The following is a 21,569-nucleotide window of genomic DNA, read 5'->3' as shown; positions in this document are numbered from 1 at the left end:
GATGGATAAATGAAGTCACATAACTATGTACATATAGGCATATAGTATATTACATGTGTTAAGATATATACCTAGGAATGTATTTGCATGTGGCTACATGTGTGTATATGTGTGTCAATATATCCCAAAACTTGAAATATGTTAACAACAAAAGCTGAATTGGCAGTTAGCTGACAGAGATGGTGGCCACATTTGCTAGAACAGAGGGGGATGTGATCCCAAGTGGTGTGCCCTGGGTGTTGAGGTGACTGATGGAAAGGAAGAGGCTGAGAATGTGAACCAATAGCTGCAGAGAGTTGGCAATGAATGGGGTTGTAGTCCAACAGTCACCAGGACTAAAGAACTACCCACTGCTAGTATAGACATTATACGGAAGACAGACTTACTATGCCCTTGGTATGAAGGAACTTCAGTTGCATCAAGAATTCTAGCCACATTCACACATGGGAAACAAGTGCAGCTGCAGTGACATCTTCAGAGAGTGGGCACAATAACCTAAAGTGAGGGAATTAGTCATTCTTCACCTTCTTTGTCTCACATTGTACATTTTCTGTTAACAACAGTTAACGGACAAAGAGATTGCCCCCTCCCCCATGACTTCCAGTTCTCATCACATCTGCACATCCACATTAACCAGCCAAAGTTGTGGGTTTGTTTGTGGGAAACACAGGATATCTAAGATTTAGGAAGTTTTGCTTCAGTTCGATGGATTCTATCATCTGTCATATCTAGAAACTGTGTATTCTTCAATCTCCTTTCTCTCGATTCCTTCTCAGATGATTTAGGACTGAATGAACTCATTGAGAAGTTATGCTTCTTCAGACACATATTCAAAAAGAACAGATCCTTTTGAGGACAAGGGTTTATTGTTTCCCAGAATTTTGATGCCTGTAAAGTTCCAGCAGAGAATCACACAATGAAACATAAAAAGTCCCTTTGCAGCTCCTAGAACCTACATTCGTAGAAGACGGAGTCTGACACTCACTACATAGGACATTTCCAAATCCATGCTTTTAGGTAAAGGATCCTAGAAATGCTTTTGGATAAGTAGAAATGCTTGAACTAAACTTAGCATGATCTACCCTCTGTGGGCTTGTAATGCCTTCATGGATATAGGCCATGTTTTCCCAGGTAGGTGTTAAATAACTTGAACAGTAGGACTGTGTTATGAACCAAAAGGAGCTTTGCCGCTCTCTGAGATATTACAAACAGTTCAGAAAATAGCACACAATGGAAAGCTCAGAATATGTCAGAACATCTCCCTACGTGTGTTGAGTCCTATGAATGGCTCCTTATAAAAGGGATTTCATTGATAAAATGTTTGGAACATAATCCAACCTTAGGCTCTTCTTGACTCATACGAAATCTCGTTCTTAGTTCTAAGAAAATCCTATAAGATATCATTTAACTATTATTCCATGCTTCCCAGATTTCTTTGACCGCAGAACTTTTGGGCTGTTTTCTGGTTTCTTTTTGCAATAGGACTGTGTTCTATTGAACACAGATTTGGCAAAGTACAACCACTCCCTAGCTTGAGAAAATTTGGTTCAAACCCTGGCTCTGCCATTTTTTAAGTGAGTGCCCTGGCCACCCACAATTGATTGAGCTTGAGTAAGTCATTGGAACCTCTGAAGCTCATCGCAAGGATTACATGAGATAACAGATGAAATGCCAGTCACAGTGCTTGGCACACAGTAAGAGCCTACAAACATTAGCTGCATATGAATCTGAATTGCTGTAATGAAGAAATCAAAATAAAAATGAACAACAAAAGGCACTTGTCATGATGATGACTCTTGTGGCACACTTTGTGAAGCATCTAATAACACACACTGTATGCAGTATCACTATTTTACTGTCTAATTCTTTATAGCACGTGTCCATAGTAGAAATGCTTAAGTAACTCAGCACCTTAGATGCATTCAGGCCTATTCCAAAGCTAGTTTAGTAAGGTAATCTGAAAACCAGACCTTTACAGTGAACTTTCTTGAGGAAAAACATTCCGGAACTGGAGCAGTAGAAAAGCTGCTCTAATGCTTTCCTGGGAGATGCAAATCATTTTCTGAATGCTGAATAGAAATATCATGACATTTAATTACAACATTTATGCTGGTCTGGTCTCGATGTCAAGCATTTACTTTACACTGTATGCAATAGAAAAGAAAAACATTTTGCTAAGGAAGCTCTTGTGGCCTGATAAGTTCAAGTTTAAAAGGAAGTCTGATTTCCGGCTCTCTTTCACTTTTAAAATAAGTGAGTGCATTATTTTTTAAATCAGCAAGGAATTGATTTTCCATTGACTTCTAAACAGAATCTCCTTACACTAGGGAAGTCCAAGTCAACCCTGTATTTGAAAATTAGCATACATTTACCAGACTTCCGACCAAAATGGAAATCCCTAACTGATCTTTCAACTGCACAGCACAGTTCTGTCTTTGAAAAAAGTGAACCAGCTTTCTGGGAAGGGTTATCTTGTCCCAGCCTGAAACTGGAACACATTAGTCACCATTTTACCTTATTAAAATATAGCAAAACAGGAGGCAAAATAAAATCTCTGGTTGGTCCATTTAATTTGACTAGACATTGTCGGTTAGTTCCCCAAGGACGGTGTGAATGAAGAGGAAGAGAGGCTGGATTCAATGGGTGAGAACCTTGCTCAATAACAAGTTAGAGCTTTACGTGTTTCCAATAAAAAGGGGGCGATGTTTTCTCCAGACAGGTCTGGAGTCTGGAGAAGATGACTCAGATTCACAAACTATTTCTTAGCCACTCTCTTTCAAGGCCGTGAATGTAAAATGTGAAATTTGGTGCTGTTCCAATGAGCCAACAGCCGTGTTAGACACATGAAATGCACCCGAGCATGAAGCTGAACCAAATTCTGAGAGTTTCCTCTGCTGATGGTGTTTGAAGCTACTTTGTGATGAAAATGTATCTAATCTATACAATCTAAGCACTTTAAATAGGGGCTCATTGAACTAGTTTTAGGACCAAATGGTCTTGACCTAAAATTGCACTGAGAAAATGTTGCTCGCCACCAGTTTATATTAATTAAAAACTGTGATATATGAGGCTAAGAGAAAGAAAAAGAGGGTGAGGACATTAATATTTACGTAGCACCTTCTCCATTCCTTGGAGGGGCAGTGTTAGTTAATTTGCATACATGCTTTCATTAGTCTCTTAACATTATATTATCATGTTATATACTATAATAGTATGAGGCAGGCACAGTCATTGCCTATTTAGAAAGAGAAGATAAACAACTTGCTTAAGATTACACAAGGTAAAATTCAAATTCAGGTCTTCTGATTGTAAAACCACACTTTTTCCTTCTTGTCCCAGCTATCTTCAACAAGTGTTTTATAAATCAGAAATTTGGGTATTATTCAGTGGGATAGCATTTTTATCAGTTTTCTTGAGTGACTTCAGCATGTCTGTCTTCATTCTTCTAAGTTAGAGAAAATTTTCACAGCTAATATTATTGAATGAGAGAAAATGTGCTAGAAAATGTAATTTATTTCAATCTCTGGCAAGCCTAGAACAAGTTCTAGTCTCTCTCTATTTTACAGAGGAAATGGAAGCTCACAGCACACTTTACTCACCATCACACAGTTTGGAAGTGGCAAGACCAGGATTTAAGCCCAGGTAATACGATTCCAGATCTGTTCCCTCAGCCTTTACTTTATGGTTAAAGATGCAGGCATACTGTGTGCATTTGTTTTATAAAATTGTTCTGACAGTGTTTGCTTTCTTCAGAAATACTATCATACCATCAGTGGAACCAATAGGTAACCCAGTTCTTTGTCCCCACAGCATGCCCTGGTTCTCTTCTTCCCAAATGATAGGGTTTGATCTTGAGAATGTAGTTGCTTTGCAGTTAAGTGGTTCATTAAGGTTGATGGACTGTCATTGTCATTAAGACTACAAGCCTACCAGTCAAAGACAGTGGGCTGCAATGTACTTATTTATATCAGCAGGTGAATTATCCAAAAATTCAAGTATTGCTCAAAAGAATTGCACTTGCAAAAAAAAAAAAATAATAAGAATTGCACTTGCCAAATAGAACAAGGCTAGTGGACTACAGCGGATAACTTGGATTCCCATTTAGGTGAACTAGACTTGAACCACAAGTGTAGTAGGGATCAGCCGTGTGCCCTCTTTAGATCTTTCCTTTGCAAAAGAAAGCTTATACATGGCCAACATGAAGCATATGGAATTTTAAAGAAAAAAAATCACCCATGCACTTCAATACATTAATCACCATTCTTAAGTATCATCAATAACAACTAAAGGGTTATTGTAGTCTTGCTCAAATATGTCAGCTCAACTCATTTGGAGAAATGCTGACCTTAGTTGTTCCTGGAGTCTGCCGAAGAGCAACGAAGGTCTATTGTTTCTTATTCACAAATGACCATAAAGAAAACACAGTCATACATTTATGCTTACACACTGGTAGCTCAACTTTTGTTCTAGTCAAAAAAGAGTGATTGTCAATGCTTTAATAGATAAGAGAGAGAATATTCTTCCCAAAATGAATCTAGCTAATAGAAGTTCCCTTAAATGTTTTTACTGTTTTATTTAAAATGTTTTATCATTTTGATAACTGAATTTGCCTCCAAAAGAAACCTATAGTTTTTCTAGCTCATTTTCACTTTTTTCAAAGGTCTCAGTGACTGTTCCTCAGAATGACAACAGTGTCTTCTGCAGGGCACTTGGGGACAGACTTAGCCATGTGGGGGTGAGGCTGGGCTCTGATCACAAGGTACAGAGATGAGATGAACCGATGAACCCAGAATCTGGGTTTCCAGTGAAGGTAGGCCCAGGAAGCACAGGGAGTTCCTAAATATTCATTCCCAGGGGCCAGTCCTAAATGGGCAGTAAATGCACACTGAGTATTCCTGCATGCTGAGACAGGGCTTAGAACTCAGAGCCTCCACAGATGCCCCCAGCAATGAACGGTCAGCGGTAGGACTGGAGCCATTCAAGTTAGGTAAACATATTTTAACAAGACTTGCAGGACAACTAAAGGCTTGTTTACAATTCTCGAATGTAAACACTTCCAAATATAATGAAACAGAAATTAGACAAAATTTTGTGCTGACATAAGCTACTCTGTTACAAAGTGAATCTGCACATAGCAATTCTCTGTTTGAACCCGAGTGTCTCCTCCCACTTTTTTTAATGCTGAGATGCATTGTCCTGATCATCTGCCCACCACTTGGGAGCTCACGTGCATGGCATATGTCTCTGGCGCTCCCCACAATGCCAACACAAAGAGCTCAAAAGTAAAAATGGGCTATTAGCCAATGTTTTTGTACGTGGCATTGTAAACACAATACTGAGTATGAGGGAGTTTTGTTTCTTACATGTAACAGTTTATTTTGGTAAAATTATTATAACTTTTAAAACTCTTTCATTGTGTTCCAACTGTTAATTAACATAATTGGTTTTGTTTTTCAATTACACCTGCGTGTTTTATAAGTAACATCATTTTCCCTGCCCTTGGACAGGTCTGAGCTCCACATAGGCAAGAAAGAGTGTGTAGTTGATTCTAACCTCCTTTCCTGAATGTAGTAGTTCATGTGTGGGAACCACTAACCCGTTCAACCTGAAGAAGGACAAGATTCCTCAGAAAAATGTAATCCACAGATCACAACAGAACTCCATTGCAGCTCACGTTTTAACTTCTTCCCCAAGATATCCACTTTAATCCCTTGTCCAGGATTCAGAAAAATAAAATTAATAGGTTTAAGTTTCTCTACTGAAATAAGGAAAAAAAGGGATTGGATTTGGCATCAGAAGCTCTGGGATCAAGATCACTTTCCCCCAATTACTGACGGTGCGAACATGGAGAAGTCTTTTTGTCTCTTTAAATCTTCACTTCCTAAACAATTGAATAGGGGCACGAACACTTTCTCTGTTCTGTCTCTCAAAATTGCACCTCAGACCAACTGAAATATTACGAAAGACAGTAAGTAGTTCAGTACATAGGAAAGCACAAAGCAAATGTAAGTAATATTTTAAATATTTTTTCCTCTTTTTATTTTTGTCTTAAAACATAAAATCCACCATATCCTCAAATGGCCAAAATGTAATTGGTGGATCAGTGTCAAGGCTGCCATGTGTGAGCTGCACAGGTTTTATACCACACAACTAGGGCTGCCAGGGTGGGGTGAAGGAGGACTGCAGTCTAACCCATGCAGGCTGACAAAGTCATTTACCCTGGCATGCGGCTACTTTTCTTATTTATTGTTGCTAATTCACGTAAAGGGACTATTTGGGCTAATAGAAGTCTTGTTGGTCCAAAACAAACCAGGGCTTTGTGAATTAAATATATTTATAATATCATTCAATTACACACATCTGAGAGTACAGGATTTGTAATCAGGAAACCTGGATTCTAGTCCTGGCTTTGCTGGAAATTAACAATTTTAAGGTATTTCCTTAGCTGCTTTCAGCTTCTACTTGCTCATTTGTAGGGTGAAGAGGTTACCTCACCTCTAATCTGGATAATTAAACTAAATGCAAATATATTTCTTTAGTCTTCTGAAAATGTAGACATGTTCATCATTCAGTGGATGCTCTAACTGCATCTTATCCAGTTATCTGCCTTATTAAAAATTTCCTGACAATCTGTAATTGGTTCCTAAGAACAACAAGCTAAATCTTTAAAATCCAGAAAACCCATGTAGTCAGCCATCACCTGGTGCAAATGAGGCCAGGTGTTCTCTATCCAGGGCAACGGACCGACACCCATCCTCTATCATCCTTCTCTATCACGTTTGGTCTGCAAATTCCCTTACTCATCTCACTCAGAACTTGTTTGCTGTCTATTGTGCAAAAGATAATTGACTTAATTATTTTAGCCTGAACAAACAAAACCGAACATCACACGATAAGATTACCCACCGGCATCACCAAGGCCTTAAGTTTTAAGGTCCTTGATTTAGATTGCACTTAAAAAATGGGTTCACAGATTCATGAACAGTGTGGTGGGAGGGAGCCTTGGGAAGCATCAAGTTCAGCACCCTCATTTTGTAGAAAAGGGGGCCGGCTCTAAGTGGAGCAGGGACTCACCTTGGATCACCTTGTCATGAGGGGCAACACTCGAGTCAGAAACCAGGATGTAACTTTAGGTGCGTTGCTTTTCCAATGATAGTCATGGTTTGGCTTCGCCAAGCATACCTCTTGCCATTCTCCATCTTATTCTCTAAACTCCTGGACCTCCCAAAATGGGCACATTAGGGAAAATTAGGAATAGACAATCCTCCTTCTGGAACACCATACACCTTTGTGAAGAGACTGCGAACTGGCTTGCCAGACTTTTCACATTTATGCCAAACTTTTTCCCACCTCAGGGCTTTTAAACTGCTCCCTCTTCCTGGAGTGCACTCTCCCTCTCTCTCTCTCTCTCTCTCTCTCTCTCTCAGACTCCCATAGAAGGCTCCTTTTCTTCCTTTCTTCCTTTCTCCCTGCCTCCCTCCCTCCCCCCCTCCTTGCCTCCTTCTCTTCCTTCTCTTCTCTTTCTTCCCCATTCAAATGATATCTGCTCTGAGAAGCCCGTATTTATCATTCTATCTAAAATCTTTGACCCCATCATTATTTTTTATATAGTTATTGCACCTTAATCTCTTTGTAGCCCTTATCAGTCTTCAATATTATATTTACATTCTTTATGTTTATACTGGATACTGATCTTTTGTTTTCTATCAGAATGTGACCTCCATGAAAATAAGAGCATTTTTCTTATATTCACCACTTTATCCCCAGTTCCCAGAATGAATGAATGAGTTCATGAATGAGCCACACTTATTGGTTTCCAGTGGGGTTTTCTTTTACTCTCTTTTAGTAATGAATCTTGTTGGTTTGGATGCGTCAAAGAAATTAGATTAGCATAATTCAACCACAGTTTAACTTTCTTTAAACGTCAACTCCCTCTTCTTCTATTAACACCAAATCATTCTTATTTTTTTTACTGTCATTGTGCAAGGTGGTCCAGTATATGTGGTGGTAGTCTCCCACAAGTTTTATCTTGGATAGAACAATAGATTTAGAAGTCAATATGCTGTTAGTGTATCATATTCATTACAGACTGGTTGAAACCTTAGCTTGTCTTTAGCAAGTATTTCTAGTTATATATACTTAGTTCACATTGCTCTGCTGACAAGGATGCTTGGGAGCCAGAACTGTAGTTTTTCACGTCCGTGGAGGTCTCAGCAAATGGTGTCATGCTAATTACATTGTCTGCTGTAAGCCCAAAATATTGATGGATAATGGGCTAAGGATCCCAGTGGAAAAATACTGACGGGACTTTTTACCTATCATGACATTTTTATTTAGCTCAGTCTTTATTTTCTAATCTACTTTCTTTGGAGTTGCTTCATGTAAGGGGTTATTATTCATAGTAACTACATTTTTTTTCCCTGTGGCAGAGAGAAGAGTCTAGAGATTGCAGTTGATGCAAGGGCAAATTCAGAAGCAATCCAAGCAGACTCTGGCCTCTGTGCAGAGCCAAATCCATCAAACAGAGGAGATGAGACAGCAAAATATACTCTTTAATTAGTTCCTACCCACAAAGAGTGGTTTTTAAGAGAGAAAAGGATACTCGAGTCCTCTACCCTTAAAGATTTCCTGTAGCCTTAAGTGAAAATTTGTCTGCAGATTAGGTCTTTTCTTGTTTTAAAGTGATATAATATTTAAAATAGGTATTTTTTTCTTATGCTTTTTTTTAAAACCCCATGTACTTAGACATTCACAAGGCTGGACTATAAAGCCCTCAAAAGCCAAAACGGATACCTCACTAATATTCAGGGTTTATACAGCATAGTTTCTAGCACTTAGTAGGGGCTCCTAAGTGTGAATGAATCAATGAATTCATGCGTGAGCAAAAAAAAAAGTAAATTAGTGACATTCTTCTCTCCTGAATATTCATAACAAGAAATTAATAAAATAATTCTATTTGTGTAAAACTTGGATTATCTCAGCTCCCTGTCTCAGTGTGGGACAATTTAAGAGCTCCTTGTAGAATCAGCTGAGGCCTCTGTGGGGACTGGGTGAAGGTTCCCTTTCTCCCTTTGCCCAGCCCTGCTTCTGTCTCCTCCTCGCAGGCATGGTTCCCAAATGCGCCTCCCAGTGAACTTCCTGCGTGCAAATCTCTGCTGCAGAGTTTGTCTCCTGAAAACCCAGCTTAAGGCACCATTTTGAGACTAAATTTGCTCAGTTTTTAAAATATAAAAGACTCTACTTCCCCTATAGGTCTGTTGTGAAGATTTAAAGTAAAATGTAGAAAAGAAGTGCCATTGTTGGCCCTCCATGGATGGTTAATTTTCTTTTCTTTTCTCCTCACAATCTTAACCACATGCTATTAATAAATCCTTTGCTGCCACAAAATCAGGGATCAGCACATACTTGTAGCATGAGTAAAAGGTGTAAAAGTCCAGGTGTCCTTTTTTTTTTTCAACCTGTGAGGAGATAACATGGTTAAAGGGCAAGAGGCTCCCGTGCCAGGCCATTTCATGGGACTCTGCAAAGAAAGGAAACCGGACAGTTCACCTTTGATGTAGTGTGCTTGCAACGAGTTTGAGTTTCTCCCTTTTTAAAAGTAAAGAAAAGCAACAAATCAAACCAGGCCCTTTCTGACTCTAAGAGGGAGCTGCAAGAATTGTCTTTCTCCTTTTTCTGGGGTTCAGAATAGATGCCATCAATAGAGAAACTCGGTTGCCCGCCCAGTAATGATTGCAAAGGTTCTCCTAAGAATCATTTGGCACCACTTTTCATCTACATTCTGGTACCTGACATTTGGGCCTGTCTCCAGAGCATAGTCACTGGGGTCTAAGGCGGAAGCCCAGCCCAGCCTTTCTATCTTCCCAGGTATCTTTTCCTTCTCCTCTGAGAGAATAGTAAATGTTTGTGTTGAGCTTTCATTGCATGTTAGGCATAGTTCTCACAGGCAGCACTTCACCCTGTGTGTCTTATATATTTAGATGGGGTTTAGGCACTATGGTGAATCTCCATGACTCAGTTTCCCTCCCTGTGATGTGGAGGTAGATACTTTTTGGTGATGGAACAGTAGAATATTTTGTTTAAACATGGTGTAGACAGAGATTTGCTAAAACACACAGTCCATTTTCAATAAACTCTTGATGCCAGGAGAAGAATAAGAACAGTTGGATCTACCATGTATTGAGAATCTTTCATGTGCTGGGGCCTTATATTTGGTATCAGTCAGGCATTGTTGCAATCATGCTGAATAAAATAAAACAAACCCAAACAAAAGGCTTATGAACAGCAAGCATTTGTCGTCATGGTCATGGGGTTTCACTACCATTTGGTTGATATAAACTGAGCTTGGAAGGGAGGCTTTGCTTCAGGCTCTGAGTCAGCTGGTCTTGGCTCCAAGAGGGGTGATCAGGGCATATTTGCTTTTTGTGTGTTATTCTGGAGTTTGGGATAAAGGGACCATAGCTACCAGAAGCACTCCCCTCCAACAAGGAAACACAACCCCCATACTGCAATTCTATAATATCCGCTGCTATTTTCCATCATAACCCATCAATAATTGTCTGTTTACCTGGGCTTTTGAAGGACAGTGAGTCATATTCATCTCTCAATCCAATACCTTAGAAATTTTGTGGTACACAAAAGGCACTCAATAAATGTTTTTGAGTTAACAGATTCATAAATGAATAGAATCTGTATAAATTTATGCCAAAACATTCTAAAAGGGTTGTGCTCAAATGATGAATGGCTGACTCACAATTTGTAATTAGGACAAGCTTGACCTGCTTGGGCAGTTGCTGAATCTTTTGAAGTTGACATTATGGAGCCCAAATGACAAATGATCCTTTCGTGTCAGCATTAGTGCTGTACACTGGGCAGAATAGACCGCTGATCTGACCTAGTAGGTTTTCTTCTTGTATTCAGTCATGGGAACATGATTAAGTAATTGAGAGATTTCAGCAAACGCCCACACATGGCTTTGAGCTCTTCAAAACATTGCATTTGGAATTATTGGAAGAAAATTATTTATTACCTACAAAGTGTCAAACAAGGAAATGTTCCAGTAACTCATTCACTTACCACATGGAGACAAGTTCAAAAACAGTTCATAAAAGCAAACAGAAGGCATTCATGGTGAGTGTTCACAACAGAGTAGCAGCAGAACTGGCTTGCAGAATCTCAGCTTCCGTGGGAGGTGTTGGGACATGGCCATGGAGTTGTGAAAAGTTAGGTTTTATTTGCTTCTTCAACTTTTAAAGAAGTGAATGATGCTGGATGTGTCATTCAATTTCTCTGGTTCCCAATTTTCTAATTTGTATAAGGGAGGGAATAATACCTAAATGCTCGGTTGATTATGAAGATTAAAGGAGACAATCTACGTGCAATGCCTGGTGATTTCTTTTACGCAACACCATCATATATATATTTTTAATTTCAAAACTAGCTGTTATGTGGAATGTTAATGGAGCTACCATTTTCTTCATTTAACTTTTCTTTTACCGTTATCTTGGACTGTTACAGACGTATAAAGTCATTTTACTATCTACTTACCACCTATCTAAAAATCTATCCATTGTCAGTATCATGTTGGGTAAGTGGCATTAAATTATTTATGTAATCTGAATTTTAATTCATTTATGGCCACTAGCAATTTCTGTGGCTGATTTCTGGGCCCCCATTTCCTCACATGACATTAATATCTAGAGATTATTGAAGGTGTAAGTCTACAGATTCTATATCTCTCTGTCAACGTATCGCTATTCATTTTCTTATTTATGCATCCATCCATCTATTTGTCCATCACAATCACTTTTATGCCATTTACAAAATTACCTTTTTATAGTAAATGGATCATTGGGCATTAGGTAAACCACTAATATTAGCCAAAACACTGCTGAAACTGTGGCAATCAGGTTTAAAACTACTGTAGTGAACAAGAGATATCCACATATTATTATATACCAGAGTATATCATCTGACCAAATAAAATTGAATTAGTGGCAAAGGCATACAAAATATGCTTTGAACTAATCCCAAACACAAAATTTGAAATGAAATAAACAACTAAGTTAGAAGGTTATTATCTATACTGTAATCAGTCAGGACAAGAATATTTTAAAATCACAAGCTCTTATGACATATTCAAATGTGATTTACTTTATAAAAATCCAATCTACTTAAAAGAATTGTGTCAAGATCACAAAAGTCCCATATGTTAAGCAAAGGTAGTCTTATCACCATTTCCATTAATTATGAGCAATGTAGAAGCCTCTATTTTTTCCTTATAGTTTTAAGCATTAGTAAAATCTACTCTGAATTCAGCTTCAAAGTAGAAAGATTTTTCTCTAGCTTTCTCTTTTCTTCCTGCCATTCTTACCACTTTCTTATCCCAGACCCTTCAGATTTCTCTCCTGCTGATTCATTGTAACAGCACCCTAACTAGCCTGCCTGCCATCAAAGTCATTCCTCTTCAATTCATAGATTTGGAGATGTTTAAAGACATAAATGTGACTCTACAAATACACTCAAAGATTTCCTCTTTCCCTTAAGGCAGAAGCACAAAGGCAGCACAGCACACATAACTGTTCCTGCCTCACCTCTCCTCACTTCTCACAACCCTGCCACGTACACCACAATGGTGATAAATTGAACTTTGTACCATTCCCTGAACTTCCTCATACCTTTGTGTCCTTCCATGAGCTCTTTGCCTTGTAGAAAAAAGCCTTTCCCCTTAACACAGCGGAATCCTATTTCATCATCTGATTGACTGCTTCCTCCTCCAGAAAGCCACCTTTGATCTCACCACACACCTACCTGACCCCCACTAGTGTATTACAGAGGGTCCCCTTCGTGGCTTTAAGGGCCCCCTTGCTTAACCTACTTGATTCCTAACACTCTATACTCTCTCATGACCTGAAAATATTTCCATCTCCCCCAGTACACTGTGAACAGCTGAGTGCAAAGGGCCACGAGCCTAACACAGTGCCTGGCACATGTCAGGCATTTAATAAACATTTGTTAATTGAACAATGTGAATGAACTTTTTAAAGCAGCAGCAACTTGGTTGTCACACACTCAAAAATTTCAAACGAGAAAGAAAATTACCATACGTAATGATTTGTCTGAGTGCTTTGTTTCCCTGTCATACTACATCAGGAATCAAAGAAGAGCAGTTTTTCTCCTTCAAATTGAAAATAGCTTGGTTTTTACTGCTTTTTGCTCCCTCCTATTAAAGGGAGCTTTCATGGTCGACTTTAATATGACTTGATTGTCTCTACATTCATATCCCTTGATACGTGGCTTTACATCATAAGTCAGCAAGATCAAAATCTTCTCCTAATTACCTTCACTACCTGCTGAAATATCTGCTGCTGGGAATGTGTCAGTTGCTCCAACAATTACGCTAGTGGTAACGGCACACATTCCTCTGAGGCCGGGTGGTCCTATGCCAAATAGTGATGTATATTGCAGTTCAATTAAAGTGTAATTAAGGTGGCATGCTACATTCTGATTTCTGCTTGTGTCAAAGATAATCCACTCCAACAGTGCATATGTCACTTCTACAGCAGATCCAAAGTTACAGGGACAGAGTAGAGCTCTAAGTTCCCCAGTGTCCACCTACATGAAGATGGCACTGGGTGGTCAGGGCATCCAGATTGATGTCAGCTTACATATAATGAGCCACTGGTTTGTGCCAGGCCCAAAGCTAGCCTTATGTACAATATTTCATCCGCTTCTTGTGGCAGGTGTTATCCTCACTTTCCAGAGGGGTTAGCTGAGGCTTAGGAAGGTTCTATGATATGTCTAAAGTCACAGGATCACTCACTTGCTAAGTCTATATCCTTAAGCAAGTTTCTTAACCTCTGAGATTCAGTATTCTTATCTGAAAAGGAATGCGTGCCTTCATCACTGGTTCCATACACATAGGGACATATACATATGCATATATATATGAATATATAGATACACACACAAAACATGTCTATGTCTTTACACGTGGATATACATACTTATATGTATTTGTGTGTGTTTTATATATGTACACACACATACATATATATCAAGTACAGTGGTCAGCAGAATACGTACTCAGTAATTTTTAAAAAAATATTTGCCATTTTGTTTCAGTTTTCAAAGGCCTCCAAAGCAGGTGACTCATTCAAGTTTCCAGTTTTCTCCTGCCTAAAGACATGTTCAGCTTCATGAACTTCTGATTCATTCTATTAAGGAGCAAATGGAAACAACACCAATAGTTGGTGGGCCCCCATGGTGACTGAACAGATCACAGGGAAACTCAGCTCTTCTCATGTCTGCCTTATGTTGGCAGCAGTAGTCCAGGGGATGGTGGACTTAGGTGGGTACTTAGAGGAGGTCACTGAGTCTATCTTTATTTTTCTGATCTCCCACTAGTGGCTTGCTAAAAGGAACTGAATTGGTTCATGTAGTTACAAATTTAAAATCAGGAGTTAGAGAAATATGAGTTTATATTCAGGCTCTGTCATTTAATAGTTGTGTAAATCTAAGCAAGGTATAAGACTTACATGAGCCTCAGTTATCATCTATAAAGTGGGAATGATAATACTACCTACCTTATAAGGCTGTTGAAAGGATTAAATGATATAATGCACATAAAACTCTTGGCATTTTGTCACATTCTCAGACTCTAATAAGCCTATTATAATTACTCTAAATTCATCTCCTATTGTCTCCCCCAATCTCATCTCTTATCACACATATACACTCTCACCTACCCTCACACTCACCTTAGTTTTTTTTTTTTTTTTTGAGACAGAGTCTCGCTCTGTTGCCCAGGCTACAGTGAGCGCCGTGGCGTCAGCCTAGCTCACAGCAACCTCAGACTCCTGGGCTTAAGCGATCCTACTGTCTCAGCCTCCCGAGTAGCTGGGACTACAGACATGCGCCACCATGCCTGGCTAATTTTTTCTATATATATATTTTAGTTGGCCAGATAATTTCTTTCTATTTTTTTTTTTTAGTAGAAACAGGGTCTCGCTCTTGCTCAGGCTGGTCTCGAACTCCTGACCTTGAGTAATCCACCCACCTCGGCCTCCCAGAGTGCTAAGATTACAGGCTTGAGCCACCGCGCCCGGCCTTTCACCTTAGGTTTTGAAATAGTTTTGAGGGTGCTATTATGCAGTGGAACAAGTGAGGGAACATGCAGGCTATATGCAAATTACCTCTGGACTTCATTCCACTCCTATCTTTGTATTTCAATCAGACTCATTTCAAAGACCCAAGCCGTGTCTGACAATTCTACTGGCAATAGCTGTAATGAAAATTTGAACATACTCTGAGCTCTTTTAAAAGCAAGGTTTCCCAGTTATCATAATTAACCATACTTCAGAATTTACAGAGTGCTATCAGCAAGCAGGATCAGAACTTCAGAATCATCAGCATAAAACTAGGTTGAGTTGCATGGGAGAGAGCTCTGAACAAGATTCTATCATTTCCTGTCTAAAAGTGAATCTACCCTGCCAGATTGGTTACTGCTACAGTGTTTGGGTGTAACAGTATGTCAACAGCCTTCCAGGATAGAATTTTGTTAATGTTTCAACTGCAGGGCAAGATTTAGTGGAGCATAAACTTACTGAAATCTTGATATGCAAATTTCAACACTGGGAGCAGAAGATCAGGCAATGGAGGATAAAAAAGAAATAAGGAGGAAGTAAGGGAGGAGAAACAGACAGACGGAGATGGTTGTCATGCCAATACTCGGTATTGCAAGACTATTTTCTAAGTATTTGCTATCTCTTAAGAGCTTCCACTTTCCCCTGATATCTACTATACTTTTTCAGCAAAGGATGTTTTTTTAAAAATGCCAAATGCTCAATGAATTCTCATACATGCTATTAAAATTAAGAGAGTAAGATTCTCAGTTTTTAAAGAATTATAGTAGGCAATTAGAAATTTAAATGGTTGGCAAGTTTTCAGATATTCAAAATTTACAGTAAAACCTTAATTTTCTGGAAATAAGTGAGCCTATGGGGCTAAATCTTCCAAATAATTTAGTGTTCAGTATTATTGGATACATTTTCCCCCTAATATATCTCACATACTTCCTAGCTTTATGAAGCTATCATGTAGACTCCATCACGTAATTTGAATCTAGCAGGAACATATTCATTATCACTGTCACTAATTACACCATATAGTGACTTCAGGGTCAACATAGGTGTGTGGTATATTTGCCTTTCATTGCCTGGTCTCAGACTGCTACATGGTAGGAATTCTTATGTGTTTTTTATATAGGTTTCTGTTCCTTCCCTCTCTGTAAGGCTCTCAGGAATTACATGTTATTATGGACAATATGTCTGCTTGGCATAGAGCCTTTGACTGGGTCCTGTCTGTAATGGCAAAAGTAAATAAATAAATAAATAAGATCATCAAGCCCTTAATTAATTTTCTTTCAAAAACATGGGGAATGTCCACTCCACATCAGCTGTGTGCTAGGAGTTAGGAATATGGAGATGAATAAACCTAAGTAGCTAGTGGGCTGATGAAGTAGCAGGCATTTATACAGTTAACCATACGCAATGCCATGCAGACCATAATAATGGTAAGAACAAAGTGCTCTGACAGGGATCTCAAACTCAGATGCCCACAGAGACAGATCAGGTAAGGTGGATGAAGGGGGGAGGAACATGGGTTGCAAAAAATAAAGGAACTCTCCTGTGGGACAGGCTGTGGTCATGCGAGATCTACTCAGCTCCAGTCAGATTTTGTCATCCTGAGTGGAGAGTCCCGTGTAGCCAGAGCTCCATTGTTTAAATTGTAATTTTCTCATTTTAAGAGCACTGGGCTGCCTGTTTGAGTATAACAAAAATAAAGGGAAAGAGATGTTTAATTATGACTGTAAGGTCAGGGCACATGTTACACGTGAACTGAGTCTCAACAGATGAACACAAACTGTTAGAGGAAAGGGGAATTGCATTCTCTAGAGGTACACCCTCCAGCATACTGTATGTCTTCTTCATCCCTATGTCTGTTTCTTCTTTCCTTCCTCAAGGGCAGGGATTTGGGACACCCAATACATATCTATTGAATAAATTTTAAAAACCGTTTTTGAAAGGTAGTATCATTTCAAATACAATGTGGATCTAAAAGTATAAGACATGGACAGTACAAGTGTTTGATCTTCCTTCCTTTTTCTCTTCACTTATTCAAAAACTAAGGATTAAGAGCCTATTATATGCCAGACACTGTTTTAGATGCTGGGGATATAGCCATGAACCATACAGGTAAAGCTCCTATTCTCATGGCACTTGCTCACTAGCTGGGAAGATACAGGCAGCAAACAAACAAGTATATACACAATGAGTATACATACAAGCTACGTGGGTTTATTCAATGTGTATCTACTCATTTTGTACACATTCATTTGTTTATTGTCTGCATCTTCCCAACTACAATGTATAGATACTATATATGTAAGCCTATGTCTATGTATATATGAGAAATAATTGCCACGGTATAAAATAAAGCAGAGAAAGAGGTATAGATTGTGTCAGGGCAGTTGTGGGAAGTATTATTCTTCAGTGTAGGAGGTCAGGGAGGATCTTAATATCTCAATGTGAAGGTGACTTTTACCAGAAATAGAAAAGCATATATTTTCTTAAAGGAATGATGTTCCAGACAGAGGGGACCTGTAAATGCAAATGAGGTGAGAAGGTGTTTGGAAGAGCAAAGAGGACAAGACAGCTGGAGAAGACGGGCCAAAAGGAGAGTAGTAGGAGATGAGGTTGGGGAGTCAGTGGGGCCAGATCATCCAGGACCTCCTGGACAGGAGAGGAGGAGCCATCAGAAGCTTTGGTGCAGAAGAGTGACATGATACGACTTACATTTTAAAAGGATCACTCAGGGTGTCCTGTGAAGAATAGAATTTAAAGAGCAAAGATAGAATTGGCAGCGAACAAATTGTTAGGAGGTATAGAGGTCAGCCAGGGGAGAGACAGCAGTGAAATACTCACAGCTGGTCAGGCACTGGGGATATTCTGAAGGGAAAAGAGTAAAGATTTATTGATGGATTGGATATAGGGCATGAAGAAAGAGTGGAGCAATGGGTGATGCCAAGACTTTTGCCTGAGCAATGGGAGGGTGGAGTTGCCAAGAGCTGTGATGTAGAAGATTGTGGCAAAAGCAGATTAAGAAGAGATGAGAGTAGGAGGTGATTTTTGGCCATTCTGAATTTAAGATGCCTGTTGAATATCCAAACAGAGGTGTTGAGTAGGCAGGTGCATATGCACATCTGGTGTTTGGGAGAAGGTCTGAGCTAGAGGTACAAATAGTAATTATCAGCATGTAGATGGTATATAAATCTTTGTAGCTAGTTAGGTCAACTGAAGAGTAAGTTTAATAAAACCAAAAGGTCTAGGGACTAAGCCTTGAGGCATCTCAACTTTTATAGGTATAGAAGATAAGAATAAACAGGGAAAATGAGACTGAGGAGGGAGGACAACCAGGAAAGAGTGGATTTCTGAAAAGCAAGTGAAGGAAGTGCTTTAAGAAGGTGATGGTGGTTAACTGTGTCAGACCCTGCAGATAGGCCACCTAAGATGAGGTCTGAGAATGGCTGTCGAATTTAAGTAAATGAAGGTCTTTAGTGACCTCGATCAAAGTTGTTTTGGTGAAAAACAGATTGGGAAGAGTTCCAGAGACGAAATGAGATAAACTGAAAATAGTTTTCTGTAAAGGAGACAAGAGAAATGATATAAATGTGAGGTCGAGAGGTGGAAGATATTTTATTTTACAACATATTCAAGGCTGACAGGAATGAGTCAGTAGAGATGGCATGAGATGCAGGAGAGAGGAAATTTCCTGGAATGATGTCCTCGAGTAAGGAGAGGAGAGGACATCTAGGGTGCAAGTGGAGGTAATTGTCTTGGATTTGAGTGAAGACAGTTCATCCACAATAATGTTAAGGACAATGGAATTTATGAAACCAACAGATTGTTACAGGTGACTGTATGAGTGAAGAAGTTCTCTTCTGATTGGTTGTAATTTCATTGAAATAGGAAAAAATGGTCATTATCTGACAGTGAGAAAGGGGGGGAAATTGGAGGTATAAGAAGAAGGGAATGAGATAGCTGTTTAAGACATTGAAAGGGGATAGACAAGGGAAATACAGTTGGAACTTCGGGAGGCCTCATTGCCAACTTAAAATTAAGTCATATAATGTGAGATGAGTTAATAAGGTTTGTGTATTTTTCACAAGCCCTATCCACTGTCCCAAGTGCAGACATGAAATGTTCAGATTGTTGTATTTAACAACAAATTGGGATTTTGCCAGTATGAATATAGGCATACCTCGTTTTATTGCACTTCATTTTATTGTACTCCACAGATACCGTTCTTTACAAATTAAAGGCTTGTGGCAATTCTGGCTTGAGCAAGACTATTGGTGCCATTTTCCAACAGCCTGTGCTCATTTCATGTCTCTGTGTTGCATTTTAATAATTCTTACAATATTTTAAACATTTTCATTATTCATATCTGTTATAGTGACCTTTGATGTTACAATTACAATTGTTTTGGGGCACCGCAAACCACACCAATGTTAAGACAGCGAACTCAATCTATAAATGTTATGTGTGTTCTGACTGCTCCACCAGCCTGTTTTTCCCCATCTTTCTTTTTCTCCTCCGGCCTCTCTATTCCCTGAGACATAATAATATTGAAATTAGGCTAATTATGGCCTCTAACCGTTCAAGTAAAGGGAAGAGTTGCATGTCTCTCACTTTAAATCAAAAGTCAGAAATGAATAAGCTCAGTGAGCAAGGCATGTCAAAAGCTGAGATAGACCAAAGCTAGACCTGCACCAAACAGTCAGCCAAGTTATGAATGCAAAGGAAAAGTTCTTGAAGGAAATTAAAAGTGCTACTTCAGTGAACACAGAAATAATAAAAAGGTGAAACAGCCTTATTGCAGGTATGGAGAAAGTTTTAGTGATTTGGATAGAAGATCAAACCAGCCACAACATTCCTTTAAGCCAAAGTCTAATCCAGAACAAGGCCCTAATTCTAATTCTACAAAGGCTGAGAGAAGTGAGAAAGCTGCAGAAGATTAGTTTGAAGCTAGCAGAGATTGGTTCAAAAGGTTTAAGGAAACAAGCCATCCCCACAACATAAAAGTGCAAGGTAGAGCAGCAAGTGCTAATGTAGAAGCTGCAGCAAGTTATCCAGAAGATATAGCTAAAATCATTGATGAAAGTGGCTACACTAAACAACATATTTTCCATGTAGATAAAACAGCCATCTATTGGAAGATGATGCTCTCTAGGACTTCCACAGCTAGAGAGGAGATGTCAATGCCTGGATTCAAAGCTTCAAAGGACAGGCTGATTCTCTTGTTAGCAGCTAATGTAACTGGTGACTTCAAGTTGAAACCAGTGCCAGTTGACCATTCCAAAATTCCCAGGGCCCTTGAGAATCTGCCTGTGCTCTATAAATGTGACAACAATGCCTGTGTGATAGCACATCTGTTTACAGCATGATTTCCTGCACATTTTAAGCCTACGGTTGTGACGTACTGCTCAGACAAAAAGACTCCTTTCAAAATATTATTGTTCATTAACATTAATAATTCACCTAGTTACTCAAGAGCTCTGATGGGGCTGTTTAAGGAGATGATTGTTGTTTTTGTGCCTCCTAACACAACATGCATCCTGTAGCACATGGATCAAGGAGTGATTTTGACTTTCAAGACTTATTATTTAAGGTATATATTTTGTAAGGCTATAGCTGCATTAAATAGTGACTAATCTGGTGGATTTTGGCAAAGTAATGAATTCACCATGCTAGACGCTATTAAGAACACTTGTGATTCATGGGAGAAAGTCTAAATATCAACATTAATAGAAGTTTGGAAGAAGTTCATTCTAACTTTCATTGATGGATTTGAGAATGTTAAGATTTCAGTGGAGGAAGTAACTGCAGATATGGCGGAAATAACAAGAGGACTAGAATTTGAAGTGGAGCCTAAAGATGCAACTGAATTGCTGCAATCTCATAATAAAACTTGAATCGATGAAGAGTCACTTTTCATAGATGAGCAAAGAAAGTGATTTCTTGATATGGAATCTACTCCTGTGCTGTGAACACTTTGTTGAAGTGACAACAAAGGATTTAGAATATTACATCTGCTTAGTTAATAAAGCAGTGGCAGGATTGAGAGGATGGACTCCAGTTTTGAAGGAAATTCTACTGTGGGTTAAATGCTACCAAATAGCTTCACATGCTACAGAGAAATCTTTTGTGAAAGGAAGAGTCAACTGTTGTGGCAAATTTCATTGTTGTCTTATTTTAAGAAATTACCACAGTCACCCCAGCCTTCAGCAACCACCTCCCTGATCTGTCAGCAACCAACAATCCTCCACAAGCAATAAGATTATGACTTGCTGAAGGCTCAGATGGTCATTAGAATTTTTTAGAAATAAAGCACTTTTTAGTTGAGGTATGTTCATTGTTTTTTTTTTAGACATACTGCTATTACACACTGAACAGACTATGGTATAATGCAGATATAAATTTATATGCACAGGGAAATCAAAAAAATTG

The sequence above is a fragment of the Lemur catta genome, chromosome 9 (genome assembly GCF_020740605.2).
Source record: "Lemur catta isolate mLemCat1 chromosome 9, mLemCat1.pri, whole genome shotgun sequence".
In the NCBI taxonomy this organism is placed as follows: Eukaryota; Metazoa; Chordata; class Mammalia; order Primates; family Lemuridae; genus Lemur; species Lemur catta.
The sequence above is the reverse complement of the archived record's forward strand: the minus strand, read 5'-3'. Positions refer to the sequence as shown.